The sequence below is a fragment of the Pongo pygmaeus genome, chromosome 9 (genome assembly GCF_028885625.2).
Source record: "Pongo pygmaeus isolate AG05252 chromosome 9, NHGRI_mPonPyg2-v2.0_pri, whole genome shotgun sequence".
Taxonomy (NCBI): Eukaryota; Metazoa; Chordata; class Mammalia; order Primates; family Hominidae; genus Pongo; species Pongo pygmaeus.
Window position 1 is genome coordinate 25,133,265 of NC_072382.2, and position 22,578 is coordinate 25,155,842.

The following is a 22,578-nucleotide window of genomic DNA, read 5'->3' on the forward strand; positions in this document are numbered from 1 at the left end:
CTGTATTACTGTTTAAAAATATTTTCTACTTTTCCCTGTAGAAGGATTACATTTCTCTTTCTCAATAATATCAAGCACGGTCATGGTGAAACGGGAAAAGTTCCCTTGTCCTCCTCGCAGGGTGTGCGATGAGGTGTGGCTCACTTCTTCAGCGCCCCGCTGCTCATACCTCTAGGGGAGCATGCAGACGGGGAAGCTGTGAGGCTCGATCCCGTGGCAGTGTCTAGGGGTGGATGTTTACAGCTGAAGCCCCAGTGGGTGTGTGTTACAGAGTGCTCTTTTAATTTGGCCATCCGTAGGTGGCTTGTGTTAGCTCAACCCCTGCCTTATTGCAAGGACAGAGGGCTTTCTGTATGCCGGGGTTCTTGCTTTGGTGTACCGGAAGAATCAGATCACGCGTGGGCTTGGAGAATGACTGCTAGGCTTTGTTGAGAGGAAGAAGCTCTCAGCAGATGGGGGAGCCAGAAGGGAGATGGTTTTCCCATGGAGTCTGGCTGCTTGGCTGCTGAATCATCTCTGACTGCCTCAGCCAAACTCCATGTCGTTCCACCACTCAAAGGCCTGCCAGCGTGCTGGCGTCTGTCATGTGCTCTTCTGCTGGCGTGCTCTCCGCAACGTCCAGCTGCTTGTGTCTTCTTCCACCAGTGTGTTTCTCTCGACGTCCAGCCATTTGTGTGTGTGCCCGTTAGGGTCTCGGGGTTTCACAGGCACAGGATAGGGGCGTGGCAGGCCAGGATTGTCTTGGGAAATGCAACATTTGGGCAGGAAAATAAAAATGCCTGTCCTCACCTAGGTCCATGGGCACAGGCACAAGAGGGAGCCCTAGGAAGGGACCACGCCCTTCCCCACTTCTGTGTCATTTAAAGGGACCATGCCCTTCCTTTCACAGCCCTTCCCTTCCCCTCCTCTGTATCAATGGGGCTTATTTGGCCAATTCCATGTGAGCAGAAGTAATGTGTATCCCACGTAGTGAGCCAACGTGTGGTGTGCTATACTTATTTTCTCTATCACACTGGTATTAGTCCAAATTGAGTCTATTCAGTAAGCTTGGATCTTAGATTAAAGATGACACAGAGAAGAGCTGCAGCCTCAATGTCTTACTCTGGTATGAGTAAGAAATGAATCATTATTATTTTAGACCACTAAAAGTTTGGAGTTATTTGTTACCTCAACATAGCCTGGCTTAGCCTGATTAATAGATTAGGAAACTCATCATAGGCTAATTAAGTATCCCATCTCCACAGACACTGCGAGTGTTCCAGGAATTAGGCTTATAGGTCAAGCCAGACTAACATCCTTTCCCAGAATTTTTTGAATTTGAAAAGTTGGTTTAAGTCTTTATTTTTTCTCTTTGTGTTTCAGTTTTACAGTTTCTATTTTTATGTTTTCAAATTCACTAATGTTTTCTTGTACAATCTCTAATTAGAGGTTAATTTCATCTAGTGAGATTTTTATTTATTAAATTAAAATTATTATTTTTATTAATAAATAAATTTAATTAATTTATTAATAAAATTTATTGAATTTATTAAATTCATTTATTAAATTTTACTCATTACAATTAATAAGATACCATATTTTTATTCTAGAATTTCCCTTTATTTCTCTTACCTTTATGTTGTTTTCTAAATAACTGAACATAATGTTTAGCTGTTTTAAAATGCAAATCTGCCTATTCCGTCGCCTCTGTTTTCTAGATCTGTATTTTTTTCCTACTTTTTCTTCTGGATATGAGTCACATTTTCTTGCTTCTTGAAATGGTTATTTTCACTGACTGCTGAACATAGCAATATATATTATACTGTTGGATGTTCCATTTAATTGTATTGTTTTAAAGAACGCGGGGCATTTTTCCATCAGGTAGTTAAAACATTTGCATATTGGCTCAATATTTTCAAGCTTGTTTTTAAGTTAAAAGAAATTCTAGTGAAGTCTTTACTTTGGATATAATTTAGCTACAACACTAAGGCATGACATTTCTGTTACAGGAAAGGGGTCCCTATCCAGACCCCAAGAGAGGGTTCTTGGGTCTTGCACAAGAAAGAATTCAGGGCGAGTCTGCAGTGCAAAGCAAAAGCAAGTTTATTAAGAAAGTAAAGTGGTGAAAGAACAGCTACTCCGTAGATAGAGTAGGACGTTCCTGAAAGTGAGAGGAGGAATGCGTCCACCCTAGGTACAATGCTCGTAAATATATATAGGATAAAAAAAAAAACAGCATACAGAGATGCACTCCTCTACAAAGGTTTGTGATAAAGGATTAATTTTCTTAATTGCTATATTTTGTAAGACTTGATATTATTATCTTTAAGGCAAAATTAGGAATGTCTTTGTTCTCAAGTTATCAGTATATCAGGACACTCCCAAGTCTGGGTCTGTTTAGTAAACATTATCAATCTGTTACCTTAAACATAAATATCGAGAGGCTGGGAATATCTAACTCTGGGAATGCAGCCCAGCAGATCCCAGCTTCATCTTCCTAGCCCTCACTCAAGATGGAGTCGCTCTGGTTTGAATGCCTCTTTAGGGTCTCTCCTGAATGCCCTTAGTGTTCAATAATGACTGGCCATTTTACCAGGGTGAAATTCAAATGCTTTCAAGCTCTATGTGAGTTTCCGGAATTGTTAAGGTTTTATTGTACTTGGTTGTTTTTTGCCCAGCCTCATGGAATTTCACAGCCAAGGCTTAAGGGGCCTCTCAGGGGGGCTGTTTTCCCCTATGGTTCTCTCTTTTCTAGAAATCTATTCTGCAAATTCTAGCTACCTCATTTTCTCTGAACTCTTATTCTGTCTCCTCAACTCAATGAGACTGCCATTTTCTGGTTAGGATGGCTCTCACTGCATCACTGTCCAGATATTGCTTCCGGGCAAAAATCTGTGTCAAATTTAAGGCTCATCTTGTTTTCTTTCCTACTCTCAGTAAACATAGTTTTGTACTACATGCCATCTACTGTCTGAAAACAACTTTTAAAAAATATATAGTGACTTATGTGTTTTAAATTTTTTACAGCATAAGTCCAGTCCAACTTATTCCATGGTGGCTGAGAATAGAATTCCCATCATTACTGTTGCTTCTTTTATGAGTTACAAAAGTGGGATGCATTTTGTTCTGGTAGCTTTAACAGCTATCCATATTGGTATTGTTTCTGACATTGCCCTGCTGTTGGTGCTGCTCTTAGAAGACTAAGTATTTTAGGAAATTCCATTATAATTTCTAGACAAAGTTTGTGTTGCTTAGTAAATTCTCTTCATTATAAATTATTTTAGAGATACGGGTGCTTTAAACAAACTTTCCTCTGTAGGTTTTACATATTAATATTAGTTACTATTTATTGGGTACCTGGGTACCTGTTATGTGTCCCATTTATATCAGTGATCTCTAATTTACCTGATAGCTTGTATATTAAAGGAGGTATTATTTATTTCACTGCAGAGATGGAAAATGTTTTATTTAAACCATTAAATTAATTTACACAGCTTACCAAGCTAATAAGACAAGGAGCTATAATCTGAACTCAAGGCTTTCTGTCTCTTTTTCTAGTATGGCATAAAAAAGAAAATCTAGGCCAGGTACTAAAGATACCAGTCCTGTCTTCCATTGATACTCCAAGTGAGATCTGTAGAGGGCTTCTGATTTGAGACTTAATTTTCCACAATGGAATGAGAATCTCGCTTTAAATGTAAATGAACAAAGCTTCTAAGAGGATCATTATAGTCCTAGTGAAAATTTGCATGGCAAAACTTTCTCAATGAAGGAATCAGTGAACTATTAATAGTATTATTTTTTAAATACACTGTGGCAAGCTACTTATATCATCATAAACCAGCAACATTTCATGGAGTGGTTAAACTTGGAGTGTACTGTCCTATACTGTCTGGCTTCATAAAACTCAATGAGTCCTACAACTTTCCTAAATAACAGTTCTTCAACTGAAAATAAGAGACTTGAACAAGAATTCCTTGGACATCTTTTTCAGCTCTTAGCATTATTTAATGGTAATAAGTTATATAGGAATTAACATAGATGACATACAGTGGCAAACTAAGAAAATTAATACATGTCTTTCATTTTTCACATTATAGTACTGAGAAGTGTCTGGAAAAATTATATATATATAAAAATTATATATATATAATTAAATAGCCATAGGATTTTATATATATATATATATATATATATATATATCCTATTTAAAACATTAGGAGACCAGATCTTTACATAGCATGTCATTTAAACACACAGGCTTTGTTGACAGATTAACCTAAATTCACATCCTGTTTACCACTTACTAGTTACATGGACTTGAGCAATTTCCTTAATTTCTGAGTTTCAGTTTAAATTATTGGAGAATAGGGGACATTAATGCCTAGCTCCCAGAATTTTTGTGATTATTGAGTATGAATATAAAGAGTTTAGCTCATGATGTGTCATGGTATAACCAATCAAACATAGTATTGATTATTAAATCAATGAGGTGCGTGTGTATTACCTTGGTGTCACATAGCCCTTTTACCTTACCCATGTTATATTGCTCATATACTGTCAGCTTAAATAAATATAATAATTAAATAGTTATGTTTTATTCACAGAATTACCCTGTAAGCTCCTTCAGAGCAGGTAACATGGCTTAGAAAAAAATGTGCAGAGTTTATGTACAATTACTGTGATTGAATAAGCAGGTTAATTAGCATCCTAAATTTATAACAATATACTAAGTTTTACTGAACAACACAATAGTGCCACATTCATGGGTAATTACATATCACCTAGGCACAGTATAGTACCTTAGAGAATAATTTGAATGTTGGATACAAAAACTCATTTTTTTATTAATTTTTATTTCTGCCTGTATTAGTTTGCTCGGGCTGCCATAACAAAATGCCACGGACTGTGTGGCTTAAACAACAGAGATTAATTTTCTCACATCTCTGGAGGCTACAAGCTCAAGGTGTTGGCAGGTCTGGTTTCTCCGGAAGCCTCTCTTCCTGGTTTGCAGGTAACTGACTTCTCAGTATGTCTTCACCTGGTTTTTCCTGTGTGTGTGCCTATACCTGATGTCTCTTTGAGTGTTCAGATTTCCTTTTCTTATAAGGACACCAGTTAGATTGGATTAGAGCTCACCCTAACAGCTTTATTTTTAACTTAATCACCTCTTTAAAGATCTTACCTCTAAATATGGTTAGATTCTGCAGCATGAGGGGTTACAACTTCAACATATGAATATTGGGGAACACAGTTCAACTCATAACACTGCGCTTTTCCTCTTTGTCTTGAATAAACTTGTTGATTAGCTGTCGAAATTTGGATGAGTAACTTGCTGTTGTATCTTTCTGTGTTAGGTGCATCCGTGTGGGTGAGTATGTTTAAAACAAACACCTCAGGATATGTGATATGCTAAATGGAAAAGTAAGGAAAGCATACAAGATTGCCATGTTTTTCATCGAGTCACTAGTGCAATTCCTCAGATTTCTGACAAGCTGCCTACATCCCTTGGGAAGGGAATTTGCAGTGAAGCTACTATAAAATTAGCATTTGATTGGAGATGTTTAAAAACTTCAGGAGAGTATCCATTTTACACTTGAAATTTTATGTCAAGAAATTTTGTTTCTCCCTGAGGAGCAAATCTCAAGTGATATTTGAAGTTGAGGTACGTTTAATCCTTTGCTTTTTTTTTCTTTTTCTTTCTTCCTTTTTTTTCTTTTGCCTTGAGTATGCACTGTGTTTCCAGCTGACAGATCTTTATGTCTCTTCTTTGGAATTGCATTTCACACAACCCCTGAATGACCACAGAGAGTCACCATGATTAATCAATGAAGGCCAGAAAAATGAAAGAGTAACCACTTATCCATGCTCAGTTTCCTTTGACGCAATACACATAGGGGGAGCTTGAGTTTTATGAGTTTGAAAGCTAAATTTGATTATAGGCTGAACTTTTTAATATATAGAGCTGCTTCATCTTTGCATTTAGACCTCTGCTCACGCAGAAATTTGTTCAAAGCATATGCAAAGAACTAATCAGAATTAATAATGGATCTAGAAAAATTTATTTTTAGAGAGAAACTGTATTTATGGAGTCTTCGGTGCATGGAAATATTGGCTAACAAGTTATGGCTGTCTCAGTGACAGAGATTCAACTATTGGTGATTTTGGATTTTAACAAATAAAAATAAAAATATTTGCTCACTTCTGAAATGTTTAAACCGGTTTTCTAATTCCTGTAAATGGAGTAAATGTAATTCCTATAAATGAGCAGACCTATACTTAAAATTTTCTTTCTGAATTCTCCAGAATAATTAAGTTAGCTATCAGCAATTATAGACTAGAAAGACAGGATTTATTTCTACCATATGCATAGATTCCTTCTTCTTTGGTTGTGATTACTGATGTATCTTTCTTTATCTATTTGTGATAACCTTTTATGACAGCTGTTGCCCATCGTTAGATGCCAGCTGGATTCTTCTATGTATATAATGGTGCTAGCTTTTATAGAGCTTTTAGAAGAGTTTTATTAATGGATTATAGTGAAGTTGAAGGAAGGTTATTTGTTTAAGCTTTCACTTCATCAGAGGTGGTCTAACAACACCAAGTTTGAGTGCAGCTTGAATTATAAACTTAATATTTGGGCCTCATTTTGATCAAATGTTCTTTCACACTTAGTTTCAAGATTGTGTTCTTTATTAGCTTCTCAAACTGTGATACTAAACAATTCTGAGAAAAACCTGAAATAGGAGTTATTCACTTTTAATCAAGTGAGAAACCATTTGGAAGAGTCTTACAGAGCCATGAAACTCCTCTTCAGCAAAACGCATGTAGGTACTTACATGTATGCTTTCGCATGCAAGTTCAGTGTAATGGATCCTTTGATGCTCTTTTGCCAATCTTGAGTTTAAAAAAAATGTAATCCTTGCTAATAATTTTGCCCTAAGAATTTTCTGGGATCATTTCTTCGGCCTGGTTTATGTAATCTCAAGAAGATTAGTGTTTCTGCTAATATTTTGTTTAAAAGTAATAACACTTACCCATAATAATGAGCACACTATCTAATCTCCATTTTAAGTCAAGAACAAAAAATTTTGCTTTGAAATCATTGCGATAAAAGCCCTAGACCCAGATCATTAAGTCTAGTTAAGTCAAGAATATTTATTATAAAAATAATCACATAAAAAACTGAATATTGACTTTATGCACCTCAGAATAAAAGTATATAACTTCCAATTAAATTATTATATGCTGGTAAGTTGTGATTTATATATTGATATGCCTATGGTATGGGTTAATGGTAATCAGACAATTATATATTATTGTACATCAAATACCTATTTTATATCAAGAATTGATCCAGTTACTGAGAAAAGTAAATACATATTTGACATGAATCTAAGGATTTATGAATATTGCAATCAAGATAATACATAAACCAATTAGAGAATTATTACGCATACCAAGTTGTGGAGTATTTAGAAAAATCTTTTTGAAAAAGGGTATTACAAATAAAATATTTTGTTATAGATGACATTTGGATAGAGTCAGGGAGGAAGCATTTTGGTTTATAGCAATTTTTGCTGAAACAAATAAGGATACACATTCATTGTGTTAATCATTTATATCTACCATGTACACCTGCCTCTTGCTGCCAAGTTTGCACCCTAACGAATGTACCTTAGATTGTAAAATAGTCTTCATTTTATACGATTTGTTCACATAAATATTTCCAGTCGAAATAAGATCTTGATTATAAACAATTATTTACTTGTATTAATCTGTTTGTGCTGACATAACAAAATATCACAGACTAGGTGGCTTAATTAAACAAGATAAATATATTTTTTTTTCACAGTTCTGGAGGATAGAAGTCCAAGTTCTAGGTGCCGGCAGAGTCAGTGTCTGATGCGGCCTCTTGACTTGGGTTGTAGACACTGTCGTTTTGCCTTGTGCTCCTTATGCTCACATGGAGTCTTTATACATGCACAAAGAAAGAGTTCAAGCCCTCTGATCTTTTCTCATAAGGATACTAATCCTATGGATCAGGGTCCCACCCTTATCACCTTATTTAATCTTAATTACTTCCTTAGATGCCCTATCTCCAAATACACACACGCTGAAAGCTAAGACTTCAACATAAGAATTCTGAGGGAAAAACATTCAGCCCATAACACTGCTTTTAAGCAAATAATAATAGAAGGGATAAGACAGAGATAAAGAGATAGAAAATGTACAAAACATTAAAAGATATGGAGAAGAGTAGAAGTACTAAACTTCTATTTCTCCCAAAGTAGAGAAACAAAATGTAAACTGGACGGAGGGAAATAATTAAAAACAACAACTCTATATCTGGAAATGATAACAACCTACAACTAAATAACTTTTAGATTAAGCAAGAAATCATAAAAGGAATTTAAAATAGGAATCAACAATGTCTGACCTAATTAGTTAAGAGAAAAATATAATAAAACAACACTTTACATCATTTTATACTTACATAACAGTCCAAAATAGAAAGTCATATAATTTTAAGTGCTAGCAAGCATATAGGTAGATTGAAGAGTATACATTCATACAAAAATTCCATAGATTAATTGAGCAGAACTTAGCACACCTAATGACAGAAATTTTCATTGCTGAATATTTATCACCTCCTTTCACACAGATTTAAAAAGTAATGAAATAGCTAGTGCTTCTTGCTTTTATTTTTGATAGTAGGACACTGTGGCACCTTATGCATATTCATAAAGAAAATAGACTAGTAAAATGAGGTGGATACATGCCATGGAATACATTGTAATAGTTATGAACAGTAAATCAGATGTATCAGCCAACATGAATATATCTTTAAAATATAAGATACCTAACACATTCTATGTAAATCAAAAACATATGTAAATAAAAAATAATGTTTTTAACTCTTATATTATTTATTTTTTTATTATACTTTAAGTTCTAGGATACATGTGCACAATGTGCAGTTTTGTTACGTATGTATACATGTGCCATGCTGGTGTGCTGCACCCATTAAATTATCATTTACATTAGGCATATCTCCTAATGCTATCCCTCCCCCCTCCCCCCACCCCACAACAGGCCCCAGTGTGTGATGTTTCTCACCCTGTGTCCAAGTGTTCTCATTGTTCAATTCCCACCTATGAGTGAGAAGATGCGGTGTTTGGTTTTTTTGTCCTTGCGATAGTTTGCTGAAAATGATGGTTTCCAGCTTCATCCATGTCCCTACAAAGGACATGAACTCATCATTTTTTATGGCTGCGTGGTATTCCATGGTGTATATGTGCCACATTTTCTTAATCCAGTCTATCATTCATGGACATTTGGGTTGGTTCCAAGTCTTTGCTATTGTGAATAGTGCCGCAGTAAACACAAGTGTGCATGTGTCTTTATAGCAGCATAATTTATAGTCCTTTGGGTATATACCCAGTAATGGGATGGCTGGGTCAAATGGTCTTTCTTGTTCTAGATCCCTGAGGAATCGCCACACTGTCTTCCACAATGGTTGAACTAGTTTACAGTCCCACCAACAGTGTAAAAGTGTTCCTATTTCTCCACATCCTCTCCAGCACTTGTTGTTTCCTGACTTTTTAATGATCGCCATTCTAACTGGTGTGAGATGGTATCTCATTATGGTTTTGATTTGCATTTCTCTGATGGCCAGTGATGATGAGCATTTTTTCATGTGTCTGCTGGCTGCATAAATGTCTTCTTTTGAGAAGAGTCTGTTCATATCCTTCGCCCACTTGTTGATGGAGTTGTTTGATTTTTTTCTTGTAAATTTGTTTGAGTTCTTTGTAGATTCTTGATATTAGCCCTTTGTCAGATGAGTAGATTGCAAAAATTTTCTCCCATTCTGTAGGTTGCCTTTTCACTCTGATGGTAGTTTCTTTTGCTGTGCAGAAGCTCTTGAGTTTAATTAGATCCCATTTGTCAATTTTGGCTTTTGTTGCCATTGGTTTTGGTGTTTTAGACATGAAGTCCTTGCCCATGCCTATGTCCTGAATGGTATTGCCTAGGTTTTCTTCTAGGGTTTTTATGGTTTTAGGTCCAACATTTAAGTCTTTAATCCATCTTGAATTAATTTTTGTATAAGGTGTAAGGAAGGGATCCAGTTTCAGCTTTCTCCATATGGCTAGCCAGTTTTCCCAGCACCATTTATTAAATAGGGAATCCTTTCCCCATTGCTTGTTTTTGTCAGGTTTGTCAAAGATCAGATGGTTGTAGATGTGTGGTATTATTTCTGAGGGCTCTGTTCTGTTCCATTGGTCTGTATGTCTGTTTTGGTACCAGTACCATGCTGTTTTGGTTACTGTAGCCTTGTAGTATAGTTTGAAGTCAGGTAGTGTGATGCCTCCAGCTTTGTTCTTTTGGCTTAGGATTGACTTGGCAATGTGGGTTCTTTTTTGGTTCCATATGAACTTTAAAGTAGTTTTGTCCAATTCTGTGAAGAAAGTCATTGGTAGCTTGATGGGGATGTCATTGAATCTATAAATTACCTTGGGCAGTATGGCCATTTTCATGATATTGATTCTTCCTTTCTATGAGCATGGAATGTTCTTCCATTTGTTTGTGTCCTCTTTTATTTCATTGAGCAGTGATTTTAACTTTTAAAATACACATTTTAAACACATTATAATAAATGCTGTGGGGAGGGTAAGGAATAGCATATAAAGAAAAAAGATGAAATAGAACACAACAAGGAAGGGAATCCCCTCAAAGGACAATAACAATAGTTTTTATAAACTGATGTATTAATGAACCTTTTGAAACCTCACGTCTAAGGTTTATTTATTTTATATAAGACAAAATAAAGGATTTAGTAAGATAAAATAAAACACTAGGATGAAATTTAATTGTAGAATAATTAATTTTTTCTGAGATGAATAGAAAATTTGAAACTTAGCTAAAAAAGTAATGAACTGAATTATCTACATGGAAAAGCAGATGTGTGGGAAAACATCCATTAAATAATTTGAAGTTTGTCCCAGAGTTACTTGTTGAGAGTAAATTTTGGAAAGAACTATGTTTTTTAGAATAAAAATATAGTAAGATAATGTAAAATACATCCAGCACTACTGTTTATCTAAACACAAAGAATTTATAATTTTTGGCCAGGCTGGTCTTTAACTCCTGACCCCAGGTGGTCTGCCCACCTTGGCTTCCCTAAGTGCTAGGATTACAGGCATGAGCCATCATGCCTGGCCAACACGGTGAAACTCCATCTCTACTAAAAAATACAAAAATTAGCCGGGCATGGTGCTATGCACCTGTAATCCCAGCTACTCAGGAGGCTAAGGCAGGAGAATCGCTTGAACTCAGGAGGTGCAGGTTGCAGTGAGCCAAGATCACGCCACTGCACTTCAACCTGGGCAACAGAGCCAGAATCCATCTAAAAAGAAAAAAATATATATATATGTGTGTGTATATACGTATATGTACACACACACACACACATATATATATACACATATATATAATTGTTAAAGTTTTTTTTGTTTAATGTAAAGGTTACAAGTACAGGTTTGTGACATGGATGCATTGCACAGTGGTGAAGTCTGGACTCTTCTTGTAACCATCACCTGAATAATGTGCAGTGTACTCATTACGTACTTTCTCATCCTTCACCCCTCTCCCATCCTCTTACCCTAAAGTTTTGTGTCTTGCTCCAATAGAACCCTACAGCCCAGTAATAGGAGAAATATAAGACAAGTGATATGATTAATAGATATAGATAAGATTGATAAAATGCTCAGAGGCTAAATTTTTCTTGGTTCTAAAGATAAAGTCATGGGGGAGGAAGAGGACCAATACTGCAAGAAGTAGAGTAAAACTCACAGAGCAACAGGAGGAAAAGTAATGATTCAAGAATCTGGTAATACTTCAAATGAAACGGGTACAAAATGAATTTTAGAAAAATTATCTAAAAACTATTAAGCATTTTAAATGTGATTTATTCTAAGTTTTGCTAACTTATGCAGCAGTATCAATTTAAAAATCTTATAGGCATACCAAAACACAATTTATTTCTCACTCTTGTCACATTTTGGTGGCTGCAGACCAGCTACAGCTCTTCTCTGCTTCGTGGGTTGTCTTTATTCCAAGAGTCAGGCTGAAGAAGCAGCCTGTATTTGGGAAATGACTTTTTTTTTGTGGCAGAGCAAGATGACTGGCTCTTAAATCTTCACTGGCTCCTAAAGCTTACACTTAGTCATGCTTAAGTCACATCCAATCACATCCCATTTCTCTAAGTTAGTCACACAGATCAAGTCCAATATCAATGGGATGGGGTGTATGTATATTCCTCCCAGTGGAAGTCCAATAAATCTCATGACAATAGGGGATTCATGTTTCTCTTAAGAAATATGAATAGTCAAGAACAATGATATGATCTGCCATAATAATATCATATATAGGTTGGTCCATTTCCTGATACACCACCTTCCTAGGAATAGAAAATGTTAACTGCTAGTCCTTGCTTTAGGGCAAGCAGGCGAAAGGACTGCTATCATGATGCAGGATTTCCAAATATCAGAATGAGGAGGTCTTTGTTCTGAAGTAGCAAAATCCACATTAGAAATTTTGTTTATTTCTAAGGAATGTGTTCCCTTTTGGTAATTATGTTCCACCAGGGGTAGGTGTGTATGTATGTGTGTGTGCATGTGTGTTGGTCGGAAAAGAATCTGCTGGTATAGCAATGCTATAAAATATTTCAATTAAGATTCTGTTTGCAGATTTATATTTACTCCCTCTTTTTGTTGTTGTTGTTATTGTTGTTGGCAAGCGCCTACTCTGAGCTGGAAACATTTTCCAGCTCCTACCTCCACCATAGCCCTAGGATGTGTAATCTGGACAGTGGCTTTCTTAACAGTGATGGAAACATCACTATTGCTACCCATCCTCTGTATACCAACAAATATGAGAATTAACTTGTTAGTGTAGTTTTCATGGAGTAATTTAATTAAAAATAATAATAGTGAGAATTCAGAATTTAGAGGAAAAAAGCCTGAGGGATAAGAGTTGTTCAACTTGGCCAGAGAGATTAGGGAATGCTACACTGGGGAAATATATAAGTTAGGAAGAGATGTGGGAATGAGAAAATATGGTCGAACACCAGGAGGATATAGTAAAGGCAGTGTTGTGCTGGACTTAATTGTGCCTGAGAGCTGATTATTAAATTTTCAAGATTGTGTGAGCTGGTTGTTAAAAACAGCCATTATTAAAATTTAAATTATATAAACTTTTATTAAAAGCAAAGGTAATAAATACTCAAAGCTTCTCATGTTCCAATTATTTTACTGCTTTTAAAGCTATTTATATCTACTGAATCCATATTATAGACCACATATATAATGGTGTGCTACTATGCACACCATTCCAACTCCACGTGTAGTGGCATCATGTTGGTAACCTAAAATAGGCCATTATGGGAATAGTACACCACATAAATTGGCAAATGCTACAAGTCAAGGTGAACTCTGGGGTTTTTTCATGTGTGTGTTTGAGAGATCTAGATGTTAAATATTAAGCGTCACACCATTGATTAAAGCAAAATATAATCTGATCTCATAATCTTAGAAATTTCTCCTTGAGTGAATAGAAGTATGTGTGTGTGCATGTGTGTGTTTATGTGTTACACACAAAGAAGGAGGAAGGAAGGCGGGGAGACAGAGAGAAAAGGAGATGGAAAGCAAAATAGAAACAATGGAAACAGGGAGAACTTCCGCAGCCTTTTCCACACTTATTTGTCTCAAGATTTTACTATAATGAATAAATTTAAAACATTAAATCAATCAACAGTTTTGTGTATAAAACACAAAGACTCTTTTTCCCTAGAGACCTGGGAAGCCATATGCCACCTGTAGAACATTTCCAAGCATCCTTTGTGTGAACGGTGACCATGTGACTGAATTCTTTCCAATAGGATTTTAGCTGAAGGATGTATATCACTTTCAGCCTTTTTCATGAAAATCTTTCTACATGGCCTTCCCCCTTTCTCATGAGCTACAGAGGTAATGATTGCAGTCACAGAGACTTTACACACCCAAGGCTGATGAGGGCAGAACCACCAAAATCTGTTCCTAACAGCATGAAGCAATCTCTTCCAGATCCCTAGCCCCCTGCCTTGAACCACACTGCCTTGGAAATTTGCTAGATTTTTATGCGAAGGACAAATAATCTCATTGCTCTTGACTTCTTACATTTTGTATCATTTGTTCCAGTAGTTTAGCTTATCCTAATAGTCCATTTTAGGCATGCAAAACATTTAAAGGATAACTAAAGAGATTTTTCTTTTAATGCTATATAGACACGTGGACCCAGCCAGAGACATAAACTCAATCTATAATCCCAGTGGATAATATAGATATGCTTTGCTGGATTGTTTGCTTCATCAGGACTGATACACTGCATTTCTCTACAGATATAACTTTTCTTTTTGGGAAAAGAGAGCAAGAGAAAACCAAAAAGGGGCTTGATTTTAAAGCAAACCCCAATCTGCTATGAAATTTCAAGATTTGATAAATTGTAAGAGGAAAGGAAGGAGGGAACAGAGACAAAAGATCACAGAAAGAAAAGCTAGAATGGGAGAAATGGAGGAGGGAGATCTGGTTTTAAGAAAGACAAATGCATTGTTGGCTCATAAAGAATGTCAAATTTAAGACTCTTGATCCAACTTTTATTAAAAAGTAGGCTTTCTGCTCAGTATCTGATGGAATCCACCTGCCAATTATACAGCTTTGCTCCTTTGCTATCTGGGAACCCATTTGGAAACTAGGAATGGTACCAGGCCAACTAAATAGCAGCATATTTGTGAATGAATGAAGCCAAATGAAGGAAGTGGAGAAGTGGGAAATGGTGTGGGTCAAATAGTTATTGCAAAGGTATAGAAATATAATGAATCTGGGATCTGGCCACTGTGGTACACAACTGTAGTCCCAGCTACTTGGCAGGTGGGAGAATCACTTGAGCCCAGGAGTTTGAGGCTGCAGTGAGGTATAATGGTGCCACTGAACTCTAGCCTGGTCAACTAGGTGAGACTATGCCTCTAAATAAATAAATAATATGTAATGAATCCTGGATGTCCTTTCCAGGTGTCTATATCAGCCCTGTCAAGCAAGACACCAAACTTATTAAATCATAAAGAACTCTTACTCACTCTGATAGCCAATATGACCTGACATTTTTAAAAAATTGAAAGTTGGCATACAAAATATGATATGTTATCAAGACTTTTTCCTTTTTGTCTGATGATGATAACAAAAATACTTTTAAGAACAATAAAATAACTAATGTTGGTGTCTCCCTATTTACACACTTTCTCCTGGGTGGTACAGTCACTGGATGTTCTCACCTCCAACACCATCCATTCTTCACCTTTCTTTTTTTCTTTTTTTTTTTTTTTGAGACGAAGTCTCACTCTGTTGCCTAGGCTGAAGTGCAGTGGCACAATCTTGGCTCACTGCAACCTCCGCCTCCCAGGTTCACACCATTCTCCTGCCTCAGCCTCCTGAGTAGCTGAGACTACAGGCACCCGCCATCACGCCCGGCTAATTTTTTTGTATTTTTAGTAGAAACGGGGTTTCACCATGTTAGCCAGGATGGTCTCGATCTCCTGACCTCATGATCCACCCGCCTCACCCTCCCAAAGTGCTGGGATTACAGGCATGATACACAGCACCCGGCCCATTCTTCACCTTTCTCTATCCTGTTCTGTGCCGCAGTGGTCTCAAGGGGACTGGTCTCTGAAGACTGTTTTACTTGAAGTCTTTGGCCTCTGGCTTACAGTTGGATTAGGCCAAGGAAAGATAGTAGCTAGGAGGACAGGAGAGAGAGATCAATATGGTCAGAAAGTGAAGTTTGAACTTTAATAAAGGCACCTTTTTTTCTTCCAAAGTCAAAGGCCTCATAAGAGGTGAGCAGAGCACCTCTTTGTACATCAAAGGGACTACCTGTAAAAGAGGAATTATAATCCACTCCATCCTTCAGCAAAACAGGAAAAAAAATGTTGGGATAAAGAGATAACAAGAATTTTTCTGCCTTTGCTCTTTAAGAATTATGTGTTCTCTACTAGGAAAGGAAGATGCCTACATAAGTATTTTACGATGGCTCAAATGATAAAATTTGTATTCCCAGCTGTTTGGGGTAAATTTTTTCTCCAACATCCTTGCTCTGCTATTACCATCATTATCACCATTAATGTCATTGATAAATGTGCTATTAAAGGGATGTTATGAATTGTTCTGGTTTATTGCAACATAAATTTTTTAAAATCAAAAGCTTTAATGTGTAGATAGTACTCACAGTGTTTTCCCATGACACTTGGAATATATGACATATTGACAGGGCCACTCAAACTTTCCCAACATATTCAGCTACCATCTTTAGCTGTCTTTGATGTGTGCATCATACTCATAATTCAGACCCATTCAGGTCAGCCAAGGTCTACCCAGATCATTTTTTTTGGCTTTATCTGAAATTAATAACCTAATGGAACTCTTGCTGTGGAATATGCAACAACATATTTGGAGGGAGCAGGTAGGGCTAGTTATGACAGCCTTATTTTTTGTGCTAACCAAAGCATTGCAATATGAATTAGTCCCTCCAAACTGCTTACTCTCGTAATTAAATCTGCTCTAGGAATAGCTGTTTTATAACTGTTACAAATCAAAGAACTATGCCACTGAAGTATTCACTTGCCAGGAGACTGTGACATCTCATCTGTTAAAAAGATGATGTTTAAAAACAGCCACTTCTTTTCTTTTTGAAAGATTGTTTCACTGAATGGACATTTCCTTGAGTTGTATTGAGGGAAATGGGAGTTGAATCAGCAGCACTTACACAATGTATGACTCCTATTACTCTTCTCCCAGGAGCATAGGGATTTGCATGGCTTAGCAGACTGGAGGCTGTAATGATAGAACTCAGAGTGGGTTGGGAGCACTGGAATATCTAAGGATGTATGAGGCCCATGGTGTCCATTTTTCAGAATTCACTTCTTTAGAAACAGACAGTGCTTTTGAGGACAAAACTAATAGTACCTAATTCCTTGGGTGTTCATTGTGAAATGCTATTATCCATGCTAAGGTAATTTGCTATTAATATGGATGTAATACAAAATGCTATCAAAATTTCCACTGTAATGTAGTCTTCATAAATGTCTATTAGTTAGCAACAGCTCCTGTTTCATAGTTTGAATTAACCTCTTTGAAGATGAGTGAACATTTTCTGCACAGCACAGCAGTGTGTAGCTAGCTGCAAAAGGAGTGGGGTTGAGGGAGAATTAGTTACTTACATAGAGCATGCCTTCATCACGTGGATGAACATATGGTACAAGTCCAGACAGTGTGAGCCACACAAAATATGTCTCTTCATTAACTGTTGGAAGCTCAACAACAAAATAGAACATATGCAACTAAAAACTTGTTTATTATTTACTTCAGTTTAATGATTATCAACTTAATCTGTTGAGCATATATGGTTAGATGTTCCTGGGTTTTATGCATCTGATCAAAGTAGGATTATTTTATTCCACCAATTTTTGCAATTAGCAGTTAAGAAATTGTGAATGAAATACAAGATCAAGTTAATAACAAATTAATGCTGACAAATTAGAAGGATTTGAACACAGAGACTTGGAAAAGAGAGTAAATCTTTGAATAAAGATAAATTTGAAATGCAGATGAGTAAAACTGTATCTTTGGTTCTGCAAATAGATTTAAAGAAACAGAAGGCCTATAAAAATGGTAAATCTTGATAAATGTCTTTTTTTCCATATTTTACTTTTTAAAATTCTATTCTTTCTGTTCATCTGCATGAGTGACTCTTGTTCTTATCCATGGGTCCGTATCTCATTTCCTTTATTGGACCGTGGACTCAAGATAAGAAAACAAGCTTCATTTCTTTCTGTATCTCCTTCAGTGCCTAGCATGTTGTTTTGCATATAGTGAGTATTTAAAAGCTGTTTGTTGAATCAAAGTATGAGTGAAGTAGTGGTGATTTACACTGGCTGTATATAATTCACAATTTTAAAACAAATAAGTGAACATATGCTGAATTTCTTAAGCAGATCCCCTGCTCTATTTACATTAGATTTTTTCCTAATTTCCTTAACGTATATTCTTATGCATGTCATAATTGAAGATCAGATTAGGGGGTTCTGATTCATCTGGGTCATAGGCTTATCATTAAAAAAAAAGCTGTGTAAAATTTCTTCTATGAAGCCTGCAAAAGTGGGTTAATAAACCACATAACTCTTTGCACACATAAATTTAATGTACTGATGTTATCCAATTTACAATATGGAGAATATATTTGAATTCTATTTTTTGGCAAAAAAATAATTCTTGGCCTAGAAAGCAATGCAAATAGATGTCCTAAATTTGCAAATATTTGCTTGGCACTGACACTAGATTTATTTAATGCTATGACTTAAACATATTTTAATAGATTTCCACCATAAAAAGACAGTAAAAGAGTTTGGCCTTCTCAAATAAAATGATGAATAAATAAATATAGCAGCTAATAATACAAAGAAATATGACATAAATAATGGTAAGCTGAAAAGTAATTGTAAAAGTTTATGGTTATTGGGCTGAATCTAATATGATACTAAATTTCTACTGGCATTTCAAGAGCTGTCCTAATTAATCAATTGGTAATTGCAGCTATGATTACCAGCTGTGATTATGATAAATTGCCAATATTGATTGATCCTTCAATAATTCTGGCATGTGCTTCCAAACAGAATCTCTGCTGCATTAAGGAGGATTTGAGAGGCATAGTTATTAAAAGCAAATAACCAAACCTTTCATTCTTATTACAAATATGTCCTCAGGGCTCAAGATTTGTAATGGTGAAATCATGGATAGATTCACAGTAGGGGAAAGCCAAGAGAGAACGACATTATTCCAGAGATTATTTTAATGAAATAGACTCATTGTGGAGATGGAGTGTATATTTTATAATGACTCATTTACTTCGGGCTTACATTTATTATACCCCCTACTAGTTGAGCCTTCTTTCATTATAACAGTATGATCTCTTCAGCCCAGCCCGATCACTGCCTTTCTCAGTCCTATGGGGGGTGAAAATAAACATCTCTGTGCTTTTCTAACTGCCACGTTATTTTTTGTAAGAAAGGTTAATTATTAAGCTTTTTAGGGAAGTGCAAGGAACTTCAGCAAAGGAAATATTTTTTTCTGGCTTACATCATAAAAGAGAAAGTCTTGAAAGTCATTTTCTCTAATATGTCATTAACCTAGTGCCAACTGGAGGTGGTAGTTATATTATCAAGGAGCAGTGACACCATGCAGCCTAAAAGGGTGGCTTGTTACCATGACAGCTCCCCAAAACCACAAATAGAATTTATCTTAGAAGAGCTTCTCACTTCAAACTGAAGTAGTGACTTCAGTAAGGTGAGATCATTGGAAAATGCTGAAAATCTCACTCCTTTTCAAAAAAGAAAGAAAGGAAACCATTACATATGTTCCACAAGGGCAGGGGACCTGTCTATTATGTTTCATTGCAGCCTGAGACCTTTTAAAGTGCCTAATACAGGGTGGAAATTTAATAAATAACTTCTGAATAAATGAATGAACACTTGTGCACACTCCCAGATGTTGGGACTTGGCATGTATTGACCATCGATTCGATATACACATTTATATATTGCATTGCATACACGATATTGAACTATCTACATACAATCTTCCTAGCAACCACATGAAGGAGGCTCAATTAGTAACATTATTTTAGAAATGTGGAAATAACTTTGAGAGGTAAGTAACACAGTCAAATCCACATAATTAGTAATTGACAGTCGAACCAAAGGACTTGAGCTAAACTTGCTAAAGCTACAAGATCCATGCTTTTAACTATTGTAATATTCTAATTTTCAAAAATGTCCAGAAGGTTAATTGCATTTTTCCTCTTTTGCAAAACAACCTATTAAGTTACTTGAGTTTATAGCAGAGTTTGGACTTCAGACCATCAGTTTGTTGCCAAATGTTCACCCACTGCTTCCACCTCACCTTTACCTTCTGTGTACCCACTTCTTCAATGCGAATACCCTGCTCAGAGAGGCTGTTCTTCAATATCCAAATGATGCCATTCTCATTCCTAACTCTACAGCCTGGTATATGGCCTTTTATTAGTTTCCAGTTGCCACTATGATACATTACCACAAACTTAGTGGCTTAAAGCAACACAAATTTATTGTTTCATAGTTCTAGGTGTGAGAAGTCTAAAAGCAGTCTCACTGGGCCAAAAAGATGCTAACAGGCTTGTTCCTTCTGAAGGCTCTAGAGGAGAATTCATTTCCTTGCCTTTGCCAATTTCTAGGAGTCATGTGCATTTCTTGGCTAGTGCCCCCTTTGTCCATCCTCAAAGGCAGCTGCACAGTGTTGTCACATTCTGTTTACAGACTCTGTCCCTGAAATCACATCATTTCCTTGGACTGACTCCCCTGCCTCCAGTTTCTAAGGAGCCTTGTGACTACATTGGGCCCACCTAGATAATTTATGATAATCTCCTTATCTCAAGATCCTTAATTTAATTATGTCTACAAAGTCTCTTTGGCCATATACAGTCACATTCACAGAGTTTGGGAATTAGGACGTTGACATCTTTGGGGAGCCATCATTCAGCCACTACCGACCTGCATATGGTCTCATTTTGTTCCTTTGACTTCCCCAGGCAACCATACTTCAATTTACCTAAAGGACATCCATCTACTCACTTCTGAAACTGGATTAATAATATAGCCAGCATTAAAAAATAAAGAGCCATGGTTCAGATGTTTTTCAGTATCATTTATGCTTGTTGAATTTTGGAAGCCACATCAATATTGTTCAACTAGAGACTATGTAATGGTTGTTGAAATAATTATGAAAATCATGACAGAACATGAAGACGCTTATATTTTCAGTAAGGAAAGCAGGACACAAAATATGATCAGCCTTGTAATATTTATGTATTTGAATGTGGCTAGAAGAAAATGGAATGTGATTTAATTTGTGGGAAATTATCAGCATTTTTATTTAAATTTTGCTGTACTATTATGGTATTTTCAGTTTCCCAACTCTTCCGTGTGACTTTCTAGTAAACATCAGCCTTCACTGATACTCTGTCTTCTCTAAACTATGCTTTATAAAGTATATCACAAAATTTATCTCACTTACAGTTTTGCATTCAGGAATCATTTCTGCCCAACAGAGTGTATCTCCTGGATTCTCAAGCCACCTAGCATGTAAGTGATTATTTGATGAAAGATCTATAAACTATATTAAGTTCAACATATATTTGTGGAATGTTATATGCAGTGTCCTACTTTTCCTGGACTAGAACAATTTATGCCTGCCTTCTTGCAGGAATTACTAAGAGTACCTCTTTCACTCCAAAAAGTATTCGGGCCGGGCGAGGTGGCTCACCCCTGTAATCCCAGCACTTTGGGAGGCTGAAGCGGGTGGATCACCTGAGGTCAGGAACTTGAGACCAGCCTGGCCAGCATGGTGACACCTCGTCTCTACTAAGACACAAGAACTAGCCAGGCATGGTTGTAGTCCCAGCTACTCGGGAAGCTGAGGCAGGAGAATTGCTTGAACCTGGGAGGCGGAGGTTGCAGTGAGCCGAGATCACGCCATTGCACTCCAGCCTGGGTGACAGAGTGAGACTTCATCTCAAAAAAAAAAAAAAAAAAAAAAAGTATTCTGGTTTGAAAGATAAATTATTTAATTTTCCTAAATATATAGCAAGTATTGTGGGTTGATCTCAGTGATAACTGTAAACCTTGCTTCCTAATCTTAACAAGTGAGCATTAAATAATTTGAGACATAGTGTGGTAAGCAGATTAATGGCGCCCTCAAACATATCCACATTCTAATCCCGTGGAGCCTGTGAATATATTACACTATATAGCATAGAGGCGTTAAGGTTGTAGATGAAATTAAGGTTCCTAATCAGTTGACCTTAAAATAGGAAGTTTACCTTGGATTATCCAGGTAGGTCCAATGTAATAGTTACAAGGGTTCTTAAAGTGTAAAGAGGGAAGTAGAAGGGAAAGGTGACCATGGAAGAAAGACACAGAGAGATTGCAACAGTGCTGGCTTTGAAGATGGAGTAGGACACCGTAAGTCAGAAATACAGGTGATATCAAGAAGCTGGTGAATGCAAGAGGGCAGAGCCTTTCCTAGAGCCTCCAGAAGGAATGCAGCCCTGCCAACACCTTGATTTTAACCCTGTGATGTCCGTGATAAACCTCTAATCTCCAGAATGGTAAGACAGTACTTTTGCACTGTTCTAAGCAACTACATTTGGTGTAATTTGTGGCAGCAGCAATGGAAAATTAATCCAGAGTTACAGTTTTGCCTTGACCATAATACAGGCAAGTAGAAGTGGATGAGTCCTAGGCAGAAGAATCCTAGGACTTGTGATGGTACCCAATGCCCTGAGGGTGAGCCTAGAGCAGAGTGCAAGATGGAGGTGCAGCCCAGCAGCAAGACAGAATGAGTGGGTTTGGCTCATGCACCAGGTTCAGCCAGAAGAGGGTACATATCCCTTTTTATTTTCTTTGGGTCATCGCCTTCA

The 22,578-nt window shown here is 36.6% G+C and overlaps 1 long non-coding RNA gene across 1 annotated transcript in view; it reads left to right on the forward strand.

Moving 5' to 3' along the window:
- Positions 1 to 22,578, forward strand: part of LOC134740331 (uncharacterized) — an 84,335-nt gene that overhangs the window by 19,078 nt on the left and 42,679 nt on the right. The window contains exons 5-6 of the long non-coding RNA XR_010127724.1: positions 4,853 to 4,993; positions 5,337 to 5,644. This is a non-coding gene — a long non-coding RNA (uncharacterized LOC134740331). The remainder of the gene's footprint in view (positions 1 to 4,852; positions 4,994 to 5,336; positions 5,645 to 22,578) is intronic.